Source organism: Artibeus jamaicensis, unplaced genomic scaffold, assembly GCF_021234435.1.
Source record: "Artibeus jamaicensis isolate MK-2021 breed Jamaican fruit bat unplaced genomic scaffold, CSHL_Jam_final scaffold_3151, whole genome shotgun sequence".
Lineage (NCBI taxonomy): Eukaryota > Metazoa > Chordata > Mammalia > Chiroptera > Phyllostomidae > Artibeus > Artibeus jamaicensis.
This window is the reverse complement of record NW_026522037.1, coordinates 4921821-4931613: the sequence shown is the minus strand read 5'-3', so window position 1 is coordinate 4931613 and position 9793 is coordinate 4921821.

Genomic DNA, 9793 nt, shown 5'->3' with positions numbered 1-9793 from the left:
TCCTACTGTGGCCTCACAGAGCACAAAGAGCTCGTGTGTCACTGACAGTAGAGATCGGCCACACCTGTGGGGGCTGCCTTTTTTGAAATGTCCATCTTAGGCTCCAGGCGAAGGTGGGATGGAAGTGGGGGTCTCCTAGAGGCCGAAGGAAATTCAGAGCACATAGACCAACACAGAGAGGTAAGGCCAGAATGGTCGCGGAGTTGGGGGGCATCCAGGACAGAGGAGGGCATGGGGGAATGCCCAGCAGGGCGCTGTCCTGTGGGCCGTGATTTGGTTGGAGCTCAGGTTCTGCACTAGGGTAGCTGGTACCGTTTAACTGCCTGGAACCTCAGCGCCCTCCTCTGTAGGGGGGCGGGGGAGAATATTCGTACTTCCTCAAAAGGTCATTAGGGGGGAGTTAAACTGGGAGTGCTGGAAACCAGTGCGGCAGGTCGTCTGGCACCCCTCTCAGCGAGGGGGTCTCTGTGCTCGCTTCCTGTCACTAGGCAGGCTCGGCCCGTTTCACCGAATACAGCCAATAGGATGCCATGGCTATGGCTGGGTCAAAAGACACCGTGCAGCTTCTTTCCTGTTTGCTGAAATGCTTGCTCTTCGAGCCTCGAGGGTTGTCCTTTAAGGAGTCGAACTGCCCCAGGCCACCAAGCTGTGAGGAAGCTCAGGCCACAGGAAGAGGTCACATAGAGTCATACCGGTTGGCACTTCCAGCTGAGCCGGGCCTTCCAGTCGCTGCTCCAGAGTAGGGGCCAGACCAGGGGTGAGGAAGCCTGCAGGTGGGTCCAGCCCCCACCGAGTGGAGCTCCTCGTCACAGCCAAGGCCCCCGGACTGCACAGAGCAGGGACAAGCCATCCCTGTGGCGTCCTGTCCGAACTTCTGACCCACACACAGCACCCGCCAACCTAATCGAATGGTTGTTTTCACGCCACTGGGTTCTGGGTCTTCTGTCTGTTGTTCGGCAGCAAACATAACCAGAACACTGTGTAAGCAAAGTGGATTCGAGTACTGCTTGCTTGGTAGCGGCTGTTTCATAAGCGGGACCTCTCAGCAGTAGTGGTATCGGTGACGGAGTCGTCCCGGCGTGGAGGGGGGGAGGCTCCGAGGGAAAAGAAGCAGGCAGGCTCGCTCCGGGAAAGCTGCTGCAGGACGGTCTCAGGCCTTCCACCTGCACCGTGTCTTTCTCTTGGCTCCATTGTGAGTCCGGACAACGAGGAGCCAGGAAAAGCGGTGTTCAGGGGGGGCCCGGGCATTTTCTTTCCCATCCTCCTTCCCTTAAAAGAAAATTCTAGAGTCATGTTGGCAAGGGCTGTGGGCTGAGGGTGGGGAGCAGAGAGGGTGTGAGAAAACGTTCTGTTGCTGGAACGCTAAAACCAGAACAACACAAAGCCGGAATCACAGCCATGCAGAATAACAGCTCCCCACTTTTATTGGGGAGTTATTCCAGGGAGATGAGCGCCTCGGTCCCCTTTGCTGTGTCTTCAGGCATCTGAGGGCGGAGAATATGTCCTTGGCACCCTTCTCGCAGGTTGAGAGTGTTCAACAAATGCTTGGTGGATATTTATGGGACATCGAGCAACGACTTGATGGCAAGTCTGTGCGCGGGCACAGCACCTCCTGCACAGGACAGGGATCTCTTTGTGGCTGTGCTTCCCTCTTTCATTGGGTCCTGTTCAAGTTCACCGGCTCCTCCCTCCCCAAGCCCTCAGAAAAGATGGCTAAGAGATGTGATATCAGGGAGCTCTGACCTGCGGAGGCAAAGCCGTGGATGTAGGAAACAGGGTAGAATTTCAAGTGCCAGGAGAGCCATCCTTTTCTTTTCTCTGGAGAGGGTGGTCCAGGTGGCAGCATCTTCGGGGGGCCGTGGACAACTGGGCCTGGGGAATCTTCTCCGATTTCCGTGGTGGTTGCCGCCCAGATCTCCTTACATCCAAGAGGCTTCTCCTGCCTCTGAAGAGGCAGGCAGAGCGGCACCAGGAAATTTTCCACAACAGCCAGAACATCTGGGCAGATCGTTACAGTGGCCGGCGGGCAGCCGCGGACCGCCCGCGCTCCTCACCTTGATTCTCAGCCTGGCGGAGGCTGCCCTCTCTACATTCTGTTTTGCTGCCTTTGCTGCTGGTTGCTTTCCCTAGAGAACAGCAAGAGAGAGAGAGAGCAGGACATTGAAGGGGAAAAAACAGACGGACAGAGAAGACAGGGAAACAGATTGAGAGGGAGGCGGGATGGAGATAGAGGCTGAGAGAGAAGAGATGGGGAGAGGTGGAGGTGGAAGCAGGAGGGACTGAAAAGATACAGGAGAGGTTAAGAAAAGAGCTTTAGAGAGATAGATACAGAAATGGGGGAGGCAGGGAGGGAGAGAGAGTATGTGTGTGTATGTGAGAGAGAGACATACACAAGGAGGGAGGGAGAGAACTTTCTAGAGAGGGGAGGGCCCTCAGGGAATGGCCCAGAGGGTGGGGGGGCTGTGGGGGCCGGAGAACGGGTCTGTCTCACCCACAGGGAGACTGACAGCGGCCAGGTGTCAGGGACGGATGATGGGCATCAGATTGTTAAGGGACCTTTAGCTTTGATGAAAATATCCGTCTGCCTGTTGAACTGCTGGGAGAGGGCCTTCCTCTTAATCAGCTAAACGTGGCCGAGTGGGGGGCGAAGTGAGCAGTAAATCATTTTGTGTCAGAGCCACGACCGTTCTGTGGGAAGCTGGGAGGGCGCCCACAGAGGGGCCCGGGGCTCTGTCTCTTACCTGCTCTGCGAATCCCGCGAGCCCCTCCTTCAGGGGTGCAAGTGGGAAATGGACCGTGACCCCAGGACACCCTGTCTAGCTCACAACCAAGCACAGAGCAGGGCTCGCTAAGGTGAACTTCAATTTCTCCCTCCAGCTGCCCGTCCCCTACCCCCCTTTGATTCCTCCCGAGTCTTGAGATGTTCTGAGGGCTCAGTGCATAAGAAAGGCGGTGTATACAGGGAGGCAGTAATTGTTCACTCCTGAGAACATGCCTTTGAGAGAATTGTCCTCCCTTTTATTTTTAAAAACATTTTCTTTATTTATTTTTACAGAGAGGAAGGGAAGGAGAGCAGGAGGGAAACATCAATGTGTGGTTGCTTCTTGAATGCCCCCTACTGGGGACCTGGCCTGCAACCCAGGCATGTGCCCTGACTGGGAATCAAACTGGTGACCCTTTGGTTCTCAGGCCCATGCTTAGTCCACTGAGCTACACCAGCCAGGGCAAAACCATTCATGTGAAAAGACAGGCACCCCTGTGTTCACCGCACCACTGTTTGCGATACCCAAGTATAGAAGCGATCTAAGGGTTCACTGATAGGTGGATGGATGGTGTGGTACATACACACGATGGAATACTACTCAGCCATAAAAAAGAACGAGATCTTGCCCTTTGCCACAGCATGGACGCACCTGAGGGTATTGCGCTAAGTGAGATAAGCCAGACAGAGAAAGCCATCTGAGGTTAGAGGAGGGGAGTGTGGGAGACGCAGGCCCTCACGATGCTCTTAGTCCGGTGGATGGTGGACAGGCCAGCAGAGAGTTTGCAGAGGTCCATTTCAGTCCTGACCACTTTCGTTGCTGACTCAGGGACAACCTGAGCTGCCGTGACCTCGAGGTGAAACACCCCAGATCTTGTTACCGCTCCCTTTGGGAAACCTCCACTCTCTTCCCGCCCTCCTTTCTGTGACTAATTTCGGAAATCTCTGTAACCAAGAGGCATTGGATGAAGTTTCCCGCTCTGGGAGGGCTGTAGGTGCCAGACGGGGGTGGGGGGTGGGGGGGGAGTGATGGGTGAAGGAGACAGTCACATGCCGTCCCTCAAGAGCAGAAGCAGAGGCCTCCGGATTGGGTGGCGGCAGCTGGCAGGGTGTTGGGATAATCTTGCCGATGACTGGGTAGATATGAACCTCTTGTGTTCGTGGATTCCAGAAAGCAATGTGCTCCCTGATGGGAAGGCCATGGTCATTGTCTTGGGGGGTCGGCCTGGCCTGGCTCTGACAGTTCTCAGCTGCTCCATAAATCTCCCATCAGTTTCATCTGGCCAAGAAGATGTCATCACTGTTTCCTCGTCCTCGACGAAGAGTACAAGGTCAGTAATGGAGCAGCCCTGCCGCCCCTGTTCCAGCCAAAGAAGAGGGACTTCCGTTTTTCTGTGGAAGGGGCAGGAGGGTTCTGTTGGGTTGTTTATGCTGTAGTGGTCGTCTGCATTCATGCATTAGAGATTGTGACAAGGAGGGTCATTGTGGTGTAGTTATTATTAAATGGTAATCCACAGAACCTTGGAATCTGAAAGTCCGTTCGCGTGTTTTCACGCTTTTGTTTTAAAGCAGTGGGACCTCACGACATGATCTTTCTATGCGGAACTCCCGTTCATGAAACAGGACCGAGTGGGTGGGAGAGCACGCCTGGCTTCGTGGGGGCTCCCGTTAGGAATCTGTTGTGTTGCAAGTCTCCGTTTGGTCCCTAAATTCCCACTGTAGCGCCCCAACCATTGCTTGTTAAGAGGCAGGGGTCTCTTGCTGCTGCGACTCCGGTGAGGGGCCCTGCTCTGCTGAGACGGGGCCCATGGTCAGAACAACTTAAGTCAATGTCAGTAAAGTCCTCTTACCTCCCCTGCCCCCCCTGTGGTCCCCAGGAGGTTCCTGAAGCCCCTTGAGCACCTGCCCTAGAGGTGATGACTAGCTCAGCCTGCTGAGCCCCATTTGCACTGAGCAGGGGCTGAGTCCTTGTGGTGGACTTTGTGGTTTTTGGGGACCTAGTTGAGTTCACCTCGGTGTGGATTGGACTGAGACCGTGTAAGGTGCCATTGTCCTGCATTGTCCTTGAGGACCCAGGGTTCTTGGCCGGGAAGGTGGGAGAGGCTGTGAGCTCCACGCCCTGTCCCTGCAGGAGCTCCGTGGGCCCCCCCCCCCGCCCCCGTCCCGGTGCAGAGTGTTACAGCCCGGGGGTTCGCCCCTTGTACAGCATTGTCAGCTGGTTCCGTGTGGGTCACCACAGTCTCGGCGACTTCCCGGGTGAACACAGCCAAAACTAAAAACCCCAAATGTGGGCTCTGCTAGTTTACTTTGGGGCTTAAAAAAAGCCCATTTATTTATTTTATTGAATATGAACATTTTGTCCATTTCTTTCTTAAAACAACATTTTATTTATTTAATTTTAGAGAGGGGAGAAGGGAGAGGGAGAGAGAGGGAGAGAAACATCAGTGTGTGGTTGCCTCTTGAACGCCCCCTACTGGGGACCTGGCCCCCAACCCTGGCACGTGCCCTGACTGGGAATTGAACTGGCAACCCTTTGGTTCTCAGGCCACTGCTCAATCCACTGCGTCACAGCAGCAGGGACACTTATGCTAATATTTTTTAATAGCATAAACAAGACCAGATAACTTCTGGTTCCTTCCCCAGCTCCCAGGGAGAGCAGTCTGCCTTCCTGCCTGTGCGGCTCCCCAGAGCTCCCCCTCCCTGCAGGCTCTGCTGGCCAGTGGCTGCCCCTCAGGTTCCTGCCCACTGGGTGACCACTAACACGTTTCTGCCGGGAGTGCAAGGACTGTTGCTACTAAACCCCGTTATTGAAAACCAAGTTTTGGCCCTGACTGGTGTGGCTGAGGGGGTTGGGCGTCATTCTGTAAAGCGAAAGGTTGCCAGTTTGAATCCCAGGCAGGAAAACTGCCTGGGTTGTAGATTCGGTTGCCTCTCTTTTTCTCCATTTCTCTCAGTAAATAACAAAAATCTTACCAAAAAAAAAGACAGAATTTTGTCCTCGGGTGAATGGCCAGAGACCCAGGAAGAAGTGGGCAGAGCCGGGGAGAGACCTTTTGGTTTCTACCAGTAGTGAAGCCAGTGTGAGGGCATACATGGGTGTCTGGCCTGGTGGCTGATTTTAGGTGCCTGTCCCCCTGGGAGGGCTCGTCCACACACAGAGGATGGTTGTCACTCCTGTGGTTCTGAGCCAGTGGGGTTGGGCAGAGCCCAAGAACTGGCATTCCCAAGAAAACCCTGGTGTGGTGGGCCTGGGCGCACACTTTGAGAACCGCTGGCGTAGTTAGAGCTGTCCCCTGAGCTCCGCGCTCCAGCCGGAACATGTTCAACATGTTCTGTCTCACGTCTTGGAGCAGATGGTTTCACAGTGGGAGGCTCCTCCCACGCCAGGGCACACACCCCTGCGAGGCGGGGTCCCTTCTTCCACCACCCAGAGTCTGGGCGACCTTGTGACTTGCTTTGGCCAATAGAATAAGAATAATAGAATAACACAGAGGTAATCTCGGAGGCATCCAGGGCTTCCATCTTAAGCTTGCAGCTTGCTCCTTCCCTCTCTGGGACTCTGCCGTGAGCTCGCGGTGGGTGGGAGGGAGAGGGTCTCATGTGTGGAGGACAGGAGGTCCCAGCCAACTGCCGGCACCAATGCCAGACCCAAGCGTGAGGACATCGTGATCTTCGGGTTTGGCTAGGCCTTCCTATCTCAAGTTGGGGCTTTTCCACCTCGAGACACCTGTGACTTCCTTCTCACGAGAAACCCTGAGCCAGAATGACCCAGCTAGGCTGTTCCTGTCACAGAAATGGTTGGAGATAATAACTGTTCCTTGCTGTTTTAAGCTGCTAGGCTTTGGGGTCACTCGTAATGCAACAGCAGGCAGCTAATACGCCAGCTCTCGAAATTGAGAGGTGTCCATGCTAACTGACCGCCTTCGGATGAGGATCGCCGATCACCTGATGCTTGGCGCGCCAGGATCGCTTGCAGAACTGTGAGCCCTTGGCCCCACCTGACCCTCCAGTCGCATATCCCTGAACCTTCCCAGGCGACCCCCAGTCTAGCCACGTCAGATTATTAAAGCTGCACTACCTAGTATTAATGTGTGTTAATGTTAGTGAAACTGCCATTCATTGGATACTCACAGCTAGCTGTGCCCGTTCTTATGTAGTTGTCAGGATGGCCCTCTGAAGAGTGATTTAGTTTTAGTTTTGTTCAGTTCAGATAAGGAATCTGCGTTCCGAAAGGCCACAGAGTTCGGGGCTGAGCTGGAATTTGCCTGGAGCGCGTGCCCAACTTCTGAGCCCGATATTCCCCGAGTCTTCCCTGGCTCCGCTGCACGTGCTCACACTGCCCCCTCTTCTGGGTGTTTCGTTTTCCCTTCTGCTAGCGCAGGGGAACACCTACTTATATTTCAAGACTCAGATCCAATATCACCTCCCCCGTGACATGTTCCCTGACATCCTTAGCGGACGACACATATTTTGTGGAAGTCCTGAGAAATGGCAGTCGCTGTTCTGTGGTCCGGGGACACAGCAGGCAGAAGGCAGCAGGCAAACCCTGCAAGGACACCGAGGCCCCTGCTTTTCAGAAGGTGACATTCTGGGGGAAGAAAGGGAACTGATTCGAATGGATCAGCAACATCATTTTGGAGACAGAGCCCCGGGCTGTGTGGCTGGAATGGTTTGAGGGGGTAAAGGCGAAGAAGACTCGAGGGTAACACGCCCGGACTTAGGTGCTGGGTAGGAGTGTGTGAGTGTGTGTGTGTGTGTGTGTGTGCACAGGTGTGAGTTAGCCGAGGGCTACGAGCGAAGAACTCAGTGGCTCTCTTTTTGATGTGTTAATTTTTCGATTCTGGTAGGCGTTTCGGTTTGTAGTGGGCAGGCGTCATCTACATGACGGTTAGTGGGTAGGTCTGTGCTGGCGATGCATTTCAAGTCCATCTGTGTACAGAGATGGCATTTAAAGCCATGACAGTGGGTGACATTACACAGGGAGGTTATAGAGAAAGAAACGAGGGCCCAGGACCGGCTTTTCTTTGCGCAGGTCAGGTTTCCCCGTCTCCTCACTAGACCACCCTCTGTCTGGCACTTGCTGAAATGGCTTTTCCTTAGCAGACTGGGAGCCTCGTCTCTGCGGCTGTGACGCCCACTGCCACGCCTGGCCCCCGGGTGGGTCTCCCTAAGTGGTAACTGGTGTCATGTGATCAGACAATTGAGGAGGAGCCATGGTCTTTCTGCAACTGTCATTTGGCCATGGTCAAGTTCATGCTTTTGGTCTTCCAGAGACAGCTGCGGTCCACCCCCAAGGTAGCCTGGTATCGGATGTGTCTGAACAGGAAGAAAGGAGCGGTCCCCACCCTCACGTGTGATTGTCAGAGGCGGGGTGGCTGGAGCACCGAGCTTGGGCCCAGGGGGGCTGTAATGGAGGTGTCCGGACCAGGGCAGCTGGGGACAGCCCAGGAAAGAAGGACCATGAAAGAAAGTAAGGTGGAATCAAGCAGATCGCTGTCCCAGAAAATTTAAATGGATGAGCTAGAACTGCAGTTCAGCAAGTCACTAGAACTTATACAAGAAAAAAACAACCAGAGAAGAGGGACAGAATTTATTGGTGGTGGTTATTAGACGGCATCTCAGAGTCTCACAGAGAGAAGAGAGAAAAATGATGAAGTAGAGGTTCACTTGGTCGAGCAGCTGCCCCCCAATGGTGCATGTGAACATGCTACTAAAATTCACCGTCTGTGTTTCACAGCAAGGAAGCAGAAGCTTGACATCACCCAGGCGGTGCCTGAACTCAGGCTTGTCTGGCTCCAGAAGCCACCAGGACACGAAAGCTTGGGGGGCAGTCGGAAGAGAAGGAGACTTGCATCGGCCCCGAGAGAGTCTTGAGCAAATTGAAGATGCAGTCTTACTGTCCCCTGGTTCCCACTGTCTGCTGGGAAGTCAGCGGGGTGCCCACTCCTCCTTTGGAAGGCGATCCATTTTTTTTTTCTATATATACTCGAAGATTTTTTTCTCATCTTCGGTTTTCAGTGGTCTTTTTTAGCTGCGTTCCTAGGTGTGGGTCTGTTTTTCTGTATTCTGCTCGGGCTGTGTCAGGCTTCTTGAGTCTGTGGTGTGATGGCGTCTCTCATCACTTCTGGAAAATTCTCAGCTGTCGTCTCTTCAAATATTGCTTCTGCCACATCCCCCCCTCCCCACGCTGGGCCTGCAGCGGGCACGTGGCAGCTGTCTGTCCGTCTCTTGCCCCGCCTTCCATGTCGTTTCCCCTACCGTGTTCCGGTCCTTTCTTCTGAACTAAAATAGTTTACCAATCTTTAAAAAGATAACTGACATTATTCTCTGAGTAGCTAATTTTTAATTATTGTTGTTTTCAGTTCTAACCTTTCCATTTAGTTCTTTTTTTGTGGTGTTCTGCCCAAAGTCTCCAACAACTAGAGCCTCTGCCAGTCTGTTCCTCTTGTTTGTGGATTTTTCTATTTTAAACATATGCTGCTTTGTATTTTTTTGTGTGCCTTATTATTTTTTAGTGTGTGTGGGCCTTGTATTTGCAAACCTGCCTGCAAAATTCACTTGAGGTCAGTGATACTGTTTTCTTTTGAAGAAGATTGGCGTTTACTTCTGCCAGACTCCTCAGGCACCAGCGATCCAGGGTCGCTTAAATCAAACTTCAGGACTTGACATTGAGCCGAGTGTCTGTGCAAGGGCCTGTCTGCTTCCTGTTCACACTCAGCGCACAGAGCATCCTTCCGGAGTCCCGATCCAAACCGAGGTCCAAGGCTACCCCGGGTGGGCCATCGGCTCCGCTCCTTTAGCCCTGGGAGGCTGTCAGCAGAACCACCTGCCTCTCAGCCTCCTCTTGCAGAATTAGCAAATGCCCCCCAGGTCTCCGGGCATCTCAGAGAATGGACTCACCGCTCAGGCCGCCCTCTTTCTTCCCTTGGGTTCTGCCTAGTAACGCTTCATTATTTTGGCAGCTTTCTGGTGTCTTTAAGAAGGTTTCTTGCTTGCTTGTTTGTTTTTTTATTCCGAATAATCTTCAGTGTT